This window comes from Salvia hispanica, chromosome 5, assembly GCF_029641045.1.
Source record: "Salvia hispanica isolate PSC_SH4W2 chromosome 5, Shi_PSC_v1, whole genome shotgun sequence".
Lineage (NCBI taxonomy): Eukaryota > Viridiplantae > Streptophyta > Magnoliopsida > Lamiales > Lamiaceae > Salvia > Salvia hispanica.
The window spans coordinates 34,859,491-34,877,879 of NC_142696.1; positions in this window are offsets into that span (position 1 = coordinate 34,859,491).

Genomic DNA, 18,389 nt, shown 5'->3' on the forward strand with positions numbered 1-18,389 from the left:
TGATTCTTTCATCATCTTGCTATTTCTCATTCTATTGGTAATCAAAGTTTCGCGCCTTTAAATTTACATTCATATGTCCATAAAAGAAATATACTAATTAGATATATAAGTACATGATTCATAGAAATGTGCGAGTGCAAAACATAATTTGATGGGGAATTTGGAATGACTGAAAAATAGAAAATGCAATGTCTATAATAATGTTGGGTTATAAGTAAGCATAGAAACCCCACCGGCCAAAGAAAGTAGACATAGTCGTTGAGGGCAGAGGATGCTTCCTCCCTATTAGTATATCTATATTCATACACATTTATGGTTCAATGTACTTGCTTTTTTTACTTGTAGGCCTACTTCTTCCACCCAATTTACACATTATTTGTTTCAATTTTGGGGGCGGCATATAATCAATCAAGTGATTCAGGTGGAAGTATAAGAATTTATTTTTTGTTAATTTAATGGTGGGTAAATTTGTAATTTTATTAATTAAGTTAAACGAATCTCAAAATGAGATCGTTTGTTGTTTATTTCTTAAAAAAGAATTTTGCAATCAAGGTGACGAGGTATGTTTTCTTGCCGACCCTAAGACAAAATTAGGTTTCCTAACGGTCGAGGATGACCATGTATTGGAAAATGGAGTAGTATTTTAAGAGTTCATTTTTGGTATGCATGAAATAAGATCTCATATGAATAAAAAAATAAACCAAAGAGTAGGGGCGCGGTCATGGTGTTTCCCAACTCGAAGCCTTCTGGACGGTCCAAGGGGTGGGCTACACCTAGGGCTGACAAAACATACCGAAATACCACACTTACCATACCGAAAAAATACCGAAAATACCAAATTTGCGGTATACCGCACTTTTCGGTACGGTATGATACCTTACCGGTAGATTAAGGTACGGTAAAGGTATGGATTTTGCATATACCGCGGTATACCGCATCATACCGCAATTACGGTATGTACTGCAAAATTACGGTATATAATATACCGTTAATAAATATTTTTTTTAATATATATATTATTTATAAAATTATAATATTTATATTTTTAATACTAAAGAAAGATTAGAGGCATAATTCGTAAAGCAGTAGCAGCCATCATTAATTCATTATTCTGTCCTAATTCTAAATCTCAATTCTTCAATATTTTATATATCAAACAGGTATGATTTGCGGTATACCGCGGTATACTGCAACACGGTACGGCATGCCGAAATATCGGTAAGGTAAAGGTTTTCAAATTTTGACATACCGAATTTTACACCCTCCCCAAATCCGCCGTGTGTTGATGGAACACGAGGACCAGAAAACTTCGCTAAAATCCAACCTTTTCTACTTAATTGGATGATATATATAATTGCGTGGGTGATTCGTCTGAATGGATTTTTTTATTAAACGTATGAATTTTTTTTATAATTTTGATATAATTCTTATTAAATTGTTATCACCATATAAAAATTATTTTATTATAAAGAGAAGTTAAGTAAAAAAATTTCAATGTGTAGGGACCTAGTTCGGAGTAAATTAATGAGTAATTGTGATATAACGTTCTTTTTAGTAATTGCAATTCTTAGGGCCTAATTTTGCCAATAGCCTATTTAAATTTTTTTCTATGGGCATACCTGTCTGATATGCATTGAAGATAGACTTAAAGTTGCGTCCACTTAATTACTAATTAATTTTCATTTGAATAAGGATTGAAATTTTGTTAATCAAGATCTTGGATTCAAGTTCATTGGTGTACGGTCTTTAAATTTGAATCCACTTGTTAAAAAAATCTACAATTGCCAGAGATTGGTTACGACAGGTTCAAAGTAACATTGAAACTGTACATGGACTATTATAATATTTTTGTTCCCTAAGTTTAAAATAAAACTTTAACTAATAGATATATTGAACATTAATGAAATTGTAACATGGACCAATATGATATTTGTTCCGTAGTTTAAAATAAAAGAAAAATATCATTCCATATCTTACCTATATGATTTTTTTTCCCAACTATACCTACGAAATCTTTTTGGGCGGCAAAAAGTTAGCCAGATGATGTTTAATAAGTTTATTAAGCTCTTTAGAACAATTTATAATTCGTTTAGGAGTAAAGTAGTAAACAACTTACAAGCTCCTAGACTATTGCTAGTCCGATGCTATTGTGGATGCTCTAACTTCTTGCAACTTGTTTGGCAAAATAAACTCCTATGAGCTTACAAGCGGTAAAAAGGGAATATTATAAAAAAAAAATATTGTCGTTTAAATTATCACTTTTACAGTAGTTGATTTCTGACTCATCCCATAGCTTATAAAATTAGTCAATCAAATCACTATTTATGCACATTTTTCAATTGTCATTTAAATCATGATTTTTGGCTAACTTTTAGATAAAATTAGCATTGTTTTAGTCAATTTTAGATGATTAAGTAAATTGGTGAAGATATAACGATGAAAAGTAAATTTAAATTTTGATTTTGGTTTAACTTTGAATAAATTTAGTAGTATTCCATATTATGATGACTAATTTTAGACGATTAGTATTATATAATTGGTGAAGATATAATGACGAAAACTATCCCCAAATTCAAAATTCCAAGCTGGTAGACTTGATTTCACAACATCTATGACATACTTGTTGTATATTATATATATATATATATATATCTCATCCACATCGCTTCACTCTTCTCCATTCTCAAATTATCTTGGAAAGAGAACCAACTTGGCTCTGACAATCTCATTTTGAAGAATGATTTCGATTTCAAACACATTCCATCCAACAAATAACATGTTTACACAATATCAAAACCATCACCTAGAAGGTTATGTCACCTCTTACAACATGCATGCGTTATCGAAGACTCTAAATATGAGTATAAATCTATATCTATATCTATACTAATATAAAAGACATTTGAGCATAGTTTTAAATATTTATAAGTTTTGGGTACCAATCCATTACAATTACTTAAAATCTATAACTATATAATAAGTCATGGAATGATATGACTATCTAAATATACTAAGCGTTTTTTATAAAACGTTGGCTAATTTAACTAGATATTGAGGCCATGCATGCTAATTTATTTACTAATTAATTATGAGAATGAATACTCCTACACCATAGCTAATTAATTATGAATTAATTGTGAGAAAGAATATGTACTAAAATTTGTGTATGACATGAATTAATTCAGCAAGCTGGGGCTGCAATTCTTCATCTCTAAGCTTGTGTATTCTGCTTGAAATGGAATCAATCGCTTTGACACTAACATCAAGCTTTGTAAGTAATCTTCTGATACAAGCCCGAGCAGCATCCATCTTTCGAGCTTCGGCTCCTTCCTTATCTAAGGTTTTTAACCTCATACATGGTCAGGAGTCTTTCTTCATCCTATAAAAGTAATAACCTATCAAAACTCAGCAAGATTGAATTGCAAGACAGGGCTTAAAACGAATTTAAAGGTGAAACTGAACGTATAATTAATAAGAAGCAATCGCAGTTGAGTTTTCCATTGTCTGGAATTTTGAAATTTAAATAAAGTCATTTTGATATAGTTACGATCCACGACGTGAATGTGTATGCAAGGTTTTGTGAGATTATTAGATTGCATTAATAATCTTTTGAACAATTTAGCACTTAGTAGTGATGCAAAATAAATGCAGAAATTATGAGAATGACTGATCTGGTAGATAAAAGAACTCAACTAATTGAGAACTCTAGAGTATAAAACTCAATGTAAAATTAATAATCAAGAGTCTGCCTTTTAAGATCAACAATGAGGGCCTAAGGGAAACCCTAAACTTATAGAAAGAAAATGACTAAAAAGATATTAAACAAAAATAGCTATAAGGAAAATAAGCAAAAAGGAAAACCTAAATTTGTAGAAGGAAAAATAATTAATATATTTCTATCTACTAATTTTATTAACTAGGAAATAAATAAAACTCAAAATATACTTTTTCTTAGTCCTCCAAGTCTTGTCTTCTACTCATCAAATAGCCCAACGTTTTGACTGCTTTCAGAATTTCAGAATTATACTCCTCATGAGAGTAACGGCAGCGTATAGCCTTTGAAGTATGAAGATGATAATCACTCGCATATTGCACATATCAACCACGTTTTTGTTTAAATAGCTTTAGCTTTGCACGTCTACATTTATATAACAATGATAGTTATTACGTTCAATACAAATATATAAAGAGGGATGTGATCAGGTTAATAAGTGAAATTCTGTCAAAAATCAAAGCAAATCTTAGTCATTGGATCTTGTGATGTAACCGTTAGATTAATGCTACTTGTCATCTAATTAGGTAGATTGTGTAGTCTAATAATGTAGTTCGGCTAATAATGTAACGTGCTTTGGTCTAATAATGTAAATTGTGCAGTCTAATAATGTAGCTAGTTAATAATGTAACGCTTTTAGTGTAATAATGTAGCTCGGATATTATAATCACAACCATCCAATATAAGGATCCAAGGGCTGAGATTTGCTTTGATTTTTGATAGAATTTTACTTATGAATCATAGTGCGCCCCTATATTAAAATGTGTGCATTAGCATTAGTTTTCTTAAACTTTTCCTCTTCCATACTCCCTTCAATTATCATAATAAGATACAATTATATTATCTAGAGGTTAAAAATTATAAACATGTAATACAATTTAAATATACAATCCCAAAAATTAAAATTAAATAACTTTAGAAATCAACTAAGCACTCTTAACATATTGCATATCATCTGATTGATTGTGCATTATTCATAAAGTAATTCAAAACTTTCAATGGCCACTTTCTTATCACTGCCACAAAACAACAATCATAATTTTATACTCTTATATTACTGAACATTATAAACACTCCCATATCATTCACATCAAAATATTAACACAAAATAATACTTCATCATCATAACTAAAGAGTCATTGAAATATAGATATTGAGTAGCTAAGTATGGAAGCCATAAAAAAGTTTATAAGATGATAATAATATAATAGATCATGAGTTTTGGAAAAGTTCTTTGTAAAAAATATTTACAGTGAAATCAATTAATCTAGTATTATACAACACAAGCCACAAAATATTATACACAAAATATTATACACAAAAGTATCACCAACCTAGTATTATACAACACAAAATTTTCAAAACAATTAATCTCTTTGAAAAAAATGGTACTATATTGCTTGCAATAACTGTACATGAAAATTATTTCCAAGACTAAACCGGACACTTAAAACTCTAAACCCAAGCCTAAACATAGATACGGATTAAATAATAAAAGAAATATTAATAAAAAATAAATACAATGTCACTTCTTCTTCTTCTTCACTTAGTTATTCATTTCTTCTGCAATGTACGTCCACCACAACCTACATCTTAAACTTGTTTCCTCTTTTATAATTGAAGTGAAGTAAATATATACTCCCTCCGTCCACGAATAAGAGTCCCGTTTTTCTATTTTGGTCCGTCCACGAATAAGAGTCCCGGTTCATAATTACCATAAATGGTAAAGTGACCCCACATTCCACTAACTCATTCCACTCACATATCATTTAAAACTAATATATAAAAGTAAGACTCATATTCCACTAACTTTCTTCCACCCATTTTTCTTAACATTTCTTAAAACCCACGCCATTTGGAAATGAGACTCTTAATCATGGACGGAGGGAGTATATGTTAATATCAATTCTTGAAATATACTATAAATCTTATATTACATGAAAAGATTTTAAGTTTATGCATAAACAATGGCCTCCAACGCCACAACTCACGTAGTGTATATAATTCCTGCAATTATATAAATAAATGATAGTTACTTAAATCTATCAAATAACACTTATAGAAGATCGTAGAACAAAGTTTCATTGGAAAATGAAACCAAGAAATAAAGTTCAAAAATTTAGTGACAAATCTAGAAAATAAAAAATAACATAATGACTGTGTGCATTTATAGATACCACATGTCATATATTTATAGTCCACTAAAAAATGAAGACCTTATTCTTAAACTTTTCACTTGTCCCATTTATATATAAAAAAATTAAAAATAAGGGTTAAGATTGTAAAATAAATTTTAACAAATACTAAACATTATTATGTACACCAAATACATTATCAGGTTGCTCACATGCTTGTTCGGGCATCGGGTTCTATAACTGATAGCAAATATTGGTTAAATTGCATTCCAATTTTATTTGCAATGTAGTCGTAATGGATTTGATTAAATAATTATATTACATTTGGGGTTAAAAAAAAAAAAAAAAAATTCCGATTAAGAACGTACATCGTTATTACATAGAGAATGGTTTAATTTTACTGTATGATAATGTTCCTCAAGTGACTTTAATTTCTTTTAAGTTTTGAACTTAAAAAATTTAACCTGACACATTCATCATTTACGTTCTTAATTGATTAATTACATAATACTTAATCATTCATTGTTTATTTTTCCATACAGGATACAAGGATTTAATGCAAGGTTCCAAGGAATTTACAGAATACTTTCATTTGCTAGCTTATAATTCATCATTCCTTATTGCATCACGAATTCTCAACAAAAAAAAAGTTTTTCATGGTATGGTTATTACTCTTTACCTATAGTAGTATATTTATGTGAGATTTATTTCAGTGATGTTAATTCATATTTAAGGTTTTTCTTGATGTTAGTTTGTTTTATTTTTTGTTAGTTTTGTTTTAATTTTTTCGTCCAGACTGTAATAGTTCTTTTTTTCACAAATATAGAAATAGCATAAGCTTCTGACTAACTATCTACATAATATTTTGAAGCTACAACTTTACACATTTGTCGCCAACTTCGTCACTCCATAGTTTTCATGCAAAGAACACACCTAAAGCAACTAAATGACGAAAGGAAGCAAAGAACATGAAGATCATAAACTATCACATTTATTTTCGCGCATATGCATAAATCATTAATTTGGAGATTAAGGAGAAAAATAAGGCGGCAGAAGAGTCAGCAAAATATTGGAGTTTGTATTTTATCATTTATTTTTTCTTTATTTTGCTATTCGTATTATTGTATAATTAAGGTTGTTCCCATATAAGTTTTTTCATGTCTTATGAACTACTACATGTGTCCCTTAAAAATAGAAACAATTTCTATTTTGGGTTATCCCTTAAAAAATAGAAACTTTCCAATGTTTATATGTGTGTGTTTTTTTATTTATTCTGTACATCATTTTATCTTCTATGACGATATTATTGTTCTCATTGTATTTTTGGTTTTATGTTTAATATTTTGTACTATCAAATTAATATTGATAGTGTTTTAGTTTTGAAGTATGTATGTTTTAATGATGATGTTTTTATCTGCCGTAGAGATCTGTAAGTGTTGTAATTAACAAATATTTTCATATTAGTTTAATTTAAAATTTAATTAATTTTATATCTATAATTATTTAACATATTGTTACTATATATTATTATATTTTTTTATTTTATGTAATGATGTTATTTTTTTTATTAAGTTTATTCACAATGTCTAATTAATAAAATAAAAATTTCATATGTCGAGCATAGCGCGTGAGCTGACACTAGTCCTGATAATGAACGACATGATTATTAGCTTGAAATGATAAAGTAGAAGAAATATATAGAAAAGAAAAAAAAAACTATTGTATTATACTTAGTGGCAAATAGAGTCCACCCTATTTTTTTTTTTACAACCCAAAAATGAAAAAATATACTCCCTCCGGAGTAGCAGGAATACTGTGCAGAGAGAGAGAGTTTTAAAATGGGCTATGAGCTGGGCCAAAAAAAAACAATTAAGTCATTACGTAAATGGGCCTTGTCCTAAGTTGAATGATATGTGGGCATGTGGCTATAGTTAAACTGTTTACAGAGCTATAAATATAATTACTAATGTTAAAATTCTAATATCTTGTCTCACGTCGGCTTGGTAATGATCCTAACTCATCTATATAAGTGTGGATAATCCTCCCCTTATGAGGCCTTTTAAGGAGTGAGTGACCCATTTCTAATATGGTATCAAAGCGGGCCCAAGCCGATGATGGATTTATCTCTCTATCTCTTCTGTTGTTTACCCACGTGATGGAAGTACGATGTGTCATTTCGGCCCACACATGAGAGGGCGTGTTAAAATTCTAATATCTTGTCCCACATCGGCTTGGTAATGATCCTAGCTCACCTATATAGGTGTGGATAATCCTTCCCCTTATGAGGCCTTTTAAAAGGTGAGTGACTAATTTCTAATAAATAATAACTTAAATAAATTGGAATAATACTTCAATCGTATAAGTTTTCAAATTGGGCTCTATTTTATATTATGACTGGAGGGTAATTTTTTAAAGAATTATTCAGAAAGAGGATACATGCGAACAAATTTTAGTTGGGGTAATTGCTACATAACTCTCTTTTCTTTAAAAGCGCTATAATAAAATTAAGCACATAATTAAGGATGTCGCTCGAGGTAAGATCAATCAGTTTTGAGTTACTACGTTTTATTCAGTTTAGCATGTCTTATCTAATTTTTAGACTAGAATAATTAAATAATAAATTTATAATCATAACTAACCCCGCACATCGGGCCATACAGTTTTACAAAAATATTTAACATGTACTATGATATTTTTTTTAAAAATTACATATAATCTCTCCATGATCTGCCCAACCACCAATAAAAATTTTATCAAATAATCAAAAATCTAATCCTATTTTAAACTGAAGATTAATTTCTTTAAGGTAGATTTTCAATTTTAAAAGTCAGTATTATTATCCTAGAACAAGGTTCCAATTTTACATTGGAAAAATATGTGCAACAATTAATATATATTCCATACATTTCATACGTCCAGAAGAGTGGTTCTCCACTAAGGAAGACTAAACATGGGTGTCACATTAATTAACAATAACCTAAATATCATGTAAATATATTATTTTCCATTTGTTTCTTACTATGCTTAAATTTCCATTTGTTTCTTACTATACTATTTTTAAGCACAAACCGTGTAACATGTCCACGAACACCCTTAATGCGAGCTGCTGTAGACTCCTCGTGTTGACGTCATTGCCTACTTGTCATATGATAGTTGGAGCTGAATCTTCCGGAGTGAATTTGAATTACAACCTTTTTATATTTGAATTTCCAAAAAGAAAATGAAAAATAAACGATCTGACTTCATTTGTATTTTGGATTATATATATTCTTTACATCATCGATACTTAAACCATTAATTTGGGCTACAGAATATATATTTCGTTCCTTGATCAGAATATATGTTTAATAAAAACTTTTAACGTAGATGATTTCTAACTATTTTTATGTAGTAAAATTATTTAGTGTTTTCTAAAGTTAAAACCATTACTAACTTTGCAACTAGATACAGAAGAAATAAGAGTAGTTTCCACATCAACTTAGAAAATAATTACTAACATTATAGGTTATTTACACGTAAATACACCCATACTTTCTTTATTTTCTTGGTTTTTCCCCTAACATTCATTTATTATCTAAATCACGAACTTTCACCATTTTCTTGGTTTTCTCAGTAACTTTTATTTTTATACATAAACTTTTGTAATCTAACATCAAGACTGAACACTCTAACTCTAATTCTTATGTCTTATGCCTCTCAAAGCTCTCTGTATTCTGCCATGAATGTCTCTGAGGCCCCTTTGACATCAAGATTGAACTCTTTCACTGCTACAATAGTGCCTTCATCATCATCAAGAATAACTTTATAAATTTTCCTGTCTTCCAAAACCAATCACGTTACTCTCGAAGATTCCACTTGTTACTTTTGGGAGATCTGCATAAGAAAGCCTCAATAGTGGACACCTATGGAATGCTAAAATTACATAAGTGTCGAGCTATTGAGACTTTCTTATGCAGATCTCCTAAAAGCAACAAGTGGAATCTCCGAGAGCAAAGTGATTGGTTTAGGGAGATTTCGGGCCATTTATAAAGTTGTTCTTGATGTTAATGAAAGGACAATTGTAGCAGTTAAAGTGCTCAATCTTGATGTTAGAGGGGCCTCAAAGACATTCATGGCGGAGTGTAGAGCTTTGAGAGGCATAAGACATAGGAATTAGCAGTTAAAGTGTCAATCTTGATGTTAGATCAAAACTACAAAGTTCATGTATAGGGAGTTATAAAAAGTTAGGGGTAAAACTAAGAAAAATAGTGAAATTATTGTAGTACATGTAATAATTTTATAAAACATTCTGATCAAGGAACGAAATATTCTAGCCCAGACCGATGGTTTAAGTATCGATTATGTAAATAATATAATCCAAAATACCTAATAAAGTCTGATCTTTTATTTTTCATTTTCTTTTTGGGAATCCAAAAATAAAAGGCATAAGAGCCTCCAACGACCCACAATGCGGGTAGAATATGTTGGTATGTGCTTAAGAGCTGAGAAAACACATACTTTCAGATCATCCAACGAGGCCTTGAGACGTCACGGTTAGGGCAATGACTCTACTGCCGCATCATTGTATACCTCTTTCGTTGTTCGAACATGTTAGTGAGGAAGGGGGAATATGAAGAGTGCTAGAGGAAGCATGTTGCCAAAAGGCTAACAACAATATTTTGAGATAATAGTGGGATTAGAAAACTTAGGTGTTTGGATTTTCGACAAAGTTATACAAGCTTATATAGCAAAAAGTTTTTGAAATATTTGATAGTGCTTTAAATTTTTGGTCATTGATAGTGATCTATAACCAAACTATGAACTATAAATATGAGAAAGTTGGGAATCAAAGCAATTGCTTTTGTTGGTCTTTTTCTTAACTATGTTTCTTCTGATTTCCACTTTCAAATAGACAATGGCACATGCAACTATTTCATTTGTTACCCTATCTCCAAATTTATGCAAAAAGGTAGTAGTAGTAGTAGTATAATTTACTTGTAAGTTGTACGCAAGGTTACATATTTGAATGTTTTATCTTTATGTTGGAGAATTATTCATGCACACACCATACATAGGAATTCAAGATATTTTGCTTTTCATATGTTTTTTAAAAGTGGAGGAATATATATGCTATACAATAATGTTATATATCTACTTCTCAAAAAGAAAAGAAACGGTAGAAAAATTATTTTTACATGATACTCCTATTTAGGTAATCATTAATTAATGTGACAGCCATATTTAATCTTTTTCACAATGGAAAATGGAGGATGATGAGGTGTCTGTGTGGTTGCTCATTAATTAATTTGTCTGGTTATTTTGAAGCCCACATTACTTTCTATCTTTTCTCCTAAGTATGGAGAAAGAATAAAAAAAAGGGACTCTTGCACTAAGTCTAAATTATGTGAATGTCTTTCCATTTTCACTAATTTACTCAATTTTCTATCCATTCTCATGTCTTTCCATTTTCACTAATTTACTCAATTTTCTATCCATTCTCATGTCTTTCCATTTTCACTAATTTAAACCTAAACCCCATGCCTTCCAATATATTGCTCAAATTCTTTATTGCTAAACCTTCAACCTTATGTATGAGAAAGTTCTGAAGTAGTCTCGATTTGGGAAGATGTTTGTAGCATGTTTGTAGCCTATAGGTTGGGAGCATCGAGGAAAAATTTTATGGTCCTTCCATACCATAGTGGCATAATGATGTGGTGTATCACCAATAAATTTTTATCAAATGAAAAATAAATATGTTCACATGCCACAAATTGTACACATGCGTTATATAAACTAACAGAACAAGAGACGTCCATTTACTAATTTTATGGAAAGTCTCCGAATATTATTAAATATGAAAATTGCTATATATAATTATTGGCGTCCATATACTACTACAATATTTTATAATTGCATTGATCTCATAATATAATAATTTTATACATATAAAAAAGAATATTCATATTGGCGCGCCATATATAACATTTCTCTCTCATTATACTTTTATTTGAAATAATATAAGAATATTTCATTTTTTATTTTCAATTTTCATTGTTTTAAGATCTTGAATTTTTATAAGCTAATAAAAAGATAATAAAAATAGAGATTATAATTTATTATGCTAACAAAATATAAGTTATAGTCATAATTTTTATTTGTTTAAAATTTTCAAATATGCATATAAGTTTTACCCAAAAATATTCAAATAGTACTATTCAAAAATAAATTTTAAAATAGTACTAATATTAGGAGAACTTCCCATAAAAATTAGTAAATGGACGTCTCTTGTTCCGTTAGTTTACATAATGAAATTGTACAATTGATGTGGTATGTGGGCATATTTATTTTTATTTGTCAAAAATTTATTGATGAGACACACCACATCACTATACCACCATAATATCTATTTATAGATGACCTAAAATAAAACAAAATGTGCCATCTATTTGTAGTCTAAAAATTGAAAACGTACCAAAATTGACATATTCTTAATGAATTCGTAGGCAATTAACATAATTGGTAATGTAATTTGATTTGCCAAAATAAAGCTACCTAATTGCCTACCGCTGGATAAAGAAAAGACTTTAAAGAGGAATTAACAAAAGTAAGCACTTCATCTACCATTCGTAAAATTATACTTCCTCCATTCCTTAAATTTTGTCTCACTTTAACCGGACACGAATTTTAAGAAATATAATAGAAAATGAGTTGAAAAAGTTAGTGGAATGTCACACCTCAACCCTTATGACGTATGCACTTACTATAAATAAATTCAATATTTAAAATAAATAATCCACACGTATTATATAATTTCAAAAAAATCAACATTTATCAAGTACATATTTCACAACATTCTAAACGGTAGTAAGACTCTCTCACCACTCTGTATACTGTACATTTATCTACATGCAAAAATGATGAAGATGAAAAGGTTGTCAAAACGCATCAACCGCCGACCCTTATGATAACTATAACTCACATCAACCCACGCATTATTGATATCTTATTCCTGAAAAATATTAGTGGTTTATATGAGCCACAACTCAATGTATATAAACCTTACCTTTAATTCCACAGCCCAACAATCAAACATATTGTCACGACCGCATTCTGCTAAGGATAGCGAAAGCAGGTAAACCGCGACTAATAAGAGGGATTAAAGAAGCGGGGAAAGAAAAATGGCTAGAACTTGAGAATTTGCACAAAGGCCAATTCAATTTATATCAAAGAAGCCAAGTATTTCATTACATGGTCTTGAAAATAGAATGAACATCTCCTCAATGAATCAGAGTTGATGGTGAGATTCTACAATTCTCACTTCACAAAAGAACAGCGGAATAAGTCCTTACTAAACGGCTTCGTGTATGAAGACACGAATCGTGGGAGATCAACTTGATAACATCGACTCCGATCATCACTCCATCCTTTTGACGTTCAACCTGCACATTTATAAATACATGCAGGGCTGAGTACAGGAGTACTCAGTGGACACGTGCTGAAAACAAAACATACATTATATAGTTGTCAAGCCATCACAGTAACACACGGGGGTTTTCTGAAAAGGCCCGAGCTTACTAATTTCTTTTGTGAGCTAAAAGTTCGTCTCTATACTAAGTTCTTTCATAAATCCTCATTCATCATTCATCATTCATCATTCATCATTCGACATTCATCATTCATCATTCATCATTCATCATTCATTCCAGTCAAGTGCCGCTCCAACGGTCACCCATCATTCCATGACAATCCATGACAATCCATTCCATGACATTCCATGACAATCCGTGAAAATCCATGACAATCCGTGACAATCATCAAAACAAAACATTTATGGCATGACAACAATTTGAAAAGAAACATAGCTCCATTTTGAGATAAGATGATTTTTCATAATTTCGCAAATATTTGATTTATATCCACAGTAGTGTGCTGGATAAAGAAAGCCCACCTGGTATGCTTATTCTTCAATTCAATTATTCGCGTTGACCTCACTTGCCCTCGAGCAATTTATCCTTTGAAAATAAATAGTGTGACACGCTAATTAGTACTTGAACTATTTCGTCTTAGAAGAATGCATGCATCCCATTGGATAGCGCCTAATCTTTAGTCTTGTCTCATAGGATCTCTAGTCCTTTCTCGGGCTTCACTAAGTCGTAGGATTTATTCATTCGCTTTACTAAGTTCGGAGAAATTCCATTATCTTTAAAATAATTACTTGAGCATTTAATATGGATTCTTGGAAAATCCTTTCTTAAATCTTTTCTTTGAATTTCTCTTAAGGCCGCCCATGGCGTCGCCGGTCGGCCCTTCGCATCTCCATCTTTGACATTTTTCATCTTTGGAAATTTTAGTAATTATTCGGGAATTAATTAATCAAGCTCCAACTCGATTCTTACAATAATCTCATCCAAACCAAATAAATTTCGAGCCCAATGATTTAATCTCGGCCCAACTGCTAATTAAAATTGGTCCATGCTCCACTCTCTTTTAATATTTCTAGCCCAGCAATTAAACAAAAGCAGTGGCCCACTTATTCTCCTTTTATTTACTAAGGCTCAACCGAAATAATTAAATGGCCCAAACTATTACTTAAAATCAGCAGTACTCCCCAAATCACATTCTTCACAAATTGAAATCTCTCTTCTCGGCTTTCTACGTCGCCGCTCGTCTCCGGTCCCTTTCTCCGTCGAGCTTTATCTCTATCGAACTCCCTCTTCTTCTGACAGAGACGGAACCTCTCTCCACCTCTCGCCGGTTCCTCTCTCTCTCTCGCTCAGCGAGCTCACAGCACCGCTGTCCGCCGCTGCTGCCCGCGCCCTGCATCAGCTCTCTTCATTGAGCCTTCCTCCGAGCTCTCCTCCGCCAAGTAGCGCTGCTGCATGCTCTCTCTCCAGCTCCCTCCGACGAGTTCTCCGTCGTCGCTCGACCATTGCCGGACAACTTCTCGATCAATCTAAAGCTAAGTTCTTGAACTTCCATTATCTAGTTTAGTATCTTGAGTTCCTCTTTGGGCAGTAGCTTTGTGATATTACGTCTCTTGAAACTGATTGTTGGTGAAACCTTGGTGCATCTTTTGGCATTGAATTAGCTAAGGCAGCTTATGGTCGATTCGTATTTTACCTTGTGATGAGAGATCTCTAAAGCTCTAAGTTCTTGAGCTTTACATGGAAATTCTATTCTTTGCTACTGTTGAGGTTTCTAAATTTTCTAAGTTCCTGCCTAATCATGGGATTCTATCATGATGCCGAGGATGGTGTTGGGGTGTTGAGGTATTTACCTCACTCGGTTCATCCTCGGTTTATGCGGTTGTTCCTCCGCTTCGCCGCTGCCTCTCCTCGCCCTCTTGCTCCTCTCGTTTCCTTGCTGCACTCTTTGATTTTGAGTGAATTTGTGGTGTCTAAAGGAGAGGGGAGGGGAAGGGAGATGGGCTGCTTTTATAGTTCTCTATTTTGGCTGTTTGTGCTGAAACTTGGGGACAAAGACTCCCATATTTGGCTCTCAGCTCCATCTCTTTCTTGGCATCATATTTCTTTGCTTAATTGTGCAAGTCTTGGGGGCAAAGGCTCCTATTTTTGGGGCTGTCAGCTTATCTCTTCCTTGTGTTTATCCAATTGTATACCATTTTGGCGTAAGTTGAGTCATACTTGCTATTTTGGAGAAGTATCCAATCTTGAGTCTTTGTGAAGCCTATTTCTAATAATCCTTTTGGTGTTAACATTGCTGGTACAAGGCTGAAATCTTTGAAGTCTTGTGGGGTTTAAATCGAGAAGAAAGAGAAGAGAGGAGGGATGATATATCTTACTACTAATTCTAGCTATTAATCAAGTCTTGAGCTTCAAAACTTTAGAGTAGTAATCTGTAGCTTCAAATTCTTGTAATAAGGAAGGCCCACACTAAATTCATACTGTACACATGGACATTTTCAACTAATATGAATTTTTTTTCATTTTCCTTCTTCCAATAATTGTAGTTTACAAGCTTAAATTTCTTTGCATTTTAATTCTAATCGTCTTTTTGTCCTTTTTTTTTCTCCAAAACTAGAGCACGAAAACTCGGGGTGTTACACATATTCTTTAACTAATATAGATAACAATAACCAACAAATATTAAAAACAAAATGCATATGCATATGCACATGCCACTTTGTTCAGTTTATTATTCTGTGACAAATCAAGCCTGGTATTTGCCCGGGATTTCATTGTATATGACCCGAAGGTCCCATTGCCTTTGTACATATATATATGACCTGAAGGTCCATTGCCATTGTATAATATGACCCGTAGGTCCCATTGCCATTGTATACATATACATGACCCGAATGTCCATTGCCATTGTATATATGACACCCGTAGGTCCATTGCCATTGATATCAAACCCAGAGTATGACTGTCACAAATCCTCTTTAATTCAATGATTCAAATAATTCCAAAACCATGTGCAAACATATCAATTGCATCAATTACATATTTCTATCATATTCCTCAATTGATACCAAATAACACATAATCATATTAGAATCACATTATATAGTCCAATTATTCACTTTATATAAATATCTAGCAAGAAGCACGTAAAACATGTAAAATTAAAAATGTGATTTATACACATCTGATTATTATTGTAGCCATCCTAACCAAACCCCTTACTCATCTTCTTGTTCGACCTTGATCCTATATGATATACTAAAATTAAAAATACTAAATATCTTAACTATCTTCTATACTATAACGATAATTTAAGAAAAATAACTATTCCTACTACATTTCTACCTTCGGACTTTTTTTCTTCCTCTCGACTCCAACCTCTCGTTTCTTATTATTTTTTTAATAAACAAAACACTCAAGACCTATATATATTATATAGAGATTTCTAGTCGGTTACAAGAATAATATTTACACCTATTCATTTTCTTTAGCTTATATGCTAACTCCAAAATTCCTACACGTATCAACTAAAACATTATAATATAAGCTAGTATTAGATAGAATTCTAAGTAAATAGTATAAAATTACAATTTAGTTGATTGGAACTGCACGTATTTACGTATACATAAATAGACATATGCATGTGACTTAAGTAAATATTATGTGTATAGCTTAATAATTAGAAAAGCACTCCTAATCTAACACGTACATGTACATATATGCATAATACATAATTCGATTATTTATAGTTTTAAACTCAATTACATGTAATTATGTGATCAATAATTACTAATATCATGAAAGTATATTTCTAAGCACCATATTATATAGCAACTCACTCAATCTATATAATTCTATTAAAAATGTATATCATGTAAGTATAATAAAATATATAATTATGCAATATGATGTATGATTTGGATTACGGATGTCACGTGAAATATGAGTCCTACTTTAATATAGTTTTATAATGAATTTTATGAAATTATAAATTGTAATAACAATTTTTAATGTATTAGAGTCAAACTAAATATATACATCAAAACGAACAACGTTAAACCTGCATCAAACGAGAGTGGTTCTCACATAAGGAGCCCACATGTATAAGGTATGTAGCATATCATTTCTCATAATATGACTATCTAAATATTCTAAGCGTTTCTTATAAAACGGTTGGCTAATTTAACTAGATATTGAGGCCATGCTAATTAATTAGTACTCCATCCGTTCTACAAAAGATGTCACACCTTTATTTTTAGTTTGTCTCATAAAAGATGTCACATTTCCTTTTTTGGAAAAAGTTCTCTCTCACAAGAATATAAAAATTATATTTTCTCTCTCCATTTAACACACAAAACAAAACCTCCTAAAATTCCATGTCGCCACAAGTGTGACATCTTTTGTGGGACGGATGGAGTACTAATTAATTATGAGAATGAATACTCCTACACCATAAGCTAATTAATTATGAATTAATTGTGAGAAAGAATACTAATTATGTACTACTAATATTTGTGTATGACCGACCTTTTCATTGTTGTGGAAATTATATGTCAATAATTGTATACTCCTACGTTTCATACATATACATATATAGAGATCGGTCTCTACATACATACTCCAAATTCAAATGATTAATGATTTCTTAATGCGATCAAATTAATTCCAAAATGATTAAATTAATATGCAATTGATTATCATAATTTATCCTAAATGGCGAATATGAAGGGTTTTTATAGTCTTATGGTTATTTTTTTAGGTATAAATATGACATTTGGAGGCTTACTATCTACACATATCTACTTATCTTATATAGTAAAACTCAAGCTTGATATTTTTGTTCTTATTAGGAAGAAAGGTTTGTTAGAAATTTGGGCGTCCTCATGACAAATTTAATGTGTATGACTATCTTTCAGTTGTCCAATATAAAGTGATTCAATAAAGATTAAAGTTTGGACTAAAGTGCAGATACCAATTTGTGATTTTCTATTTGTTGAGGGACCAAATAAAAAATAAAGGAACTTATGTTTTCTATAAATATAAGTTACGGTTATGGTCCCCAAACGTCAGAAGAACGAT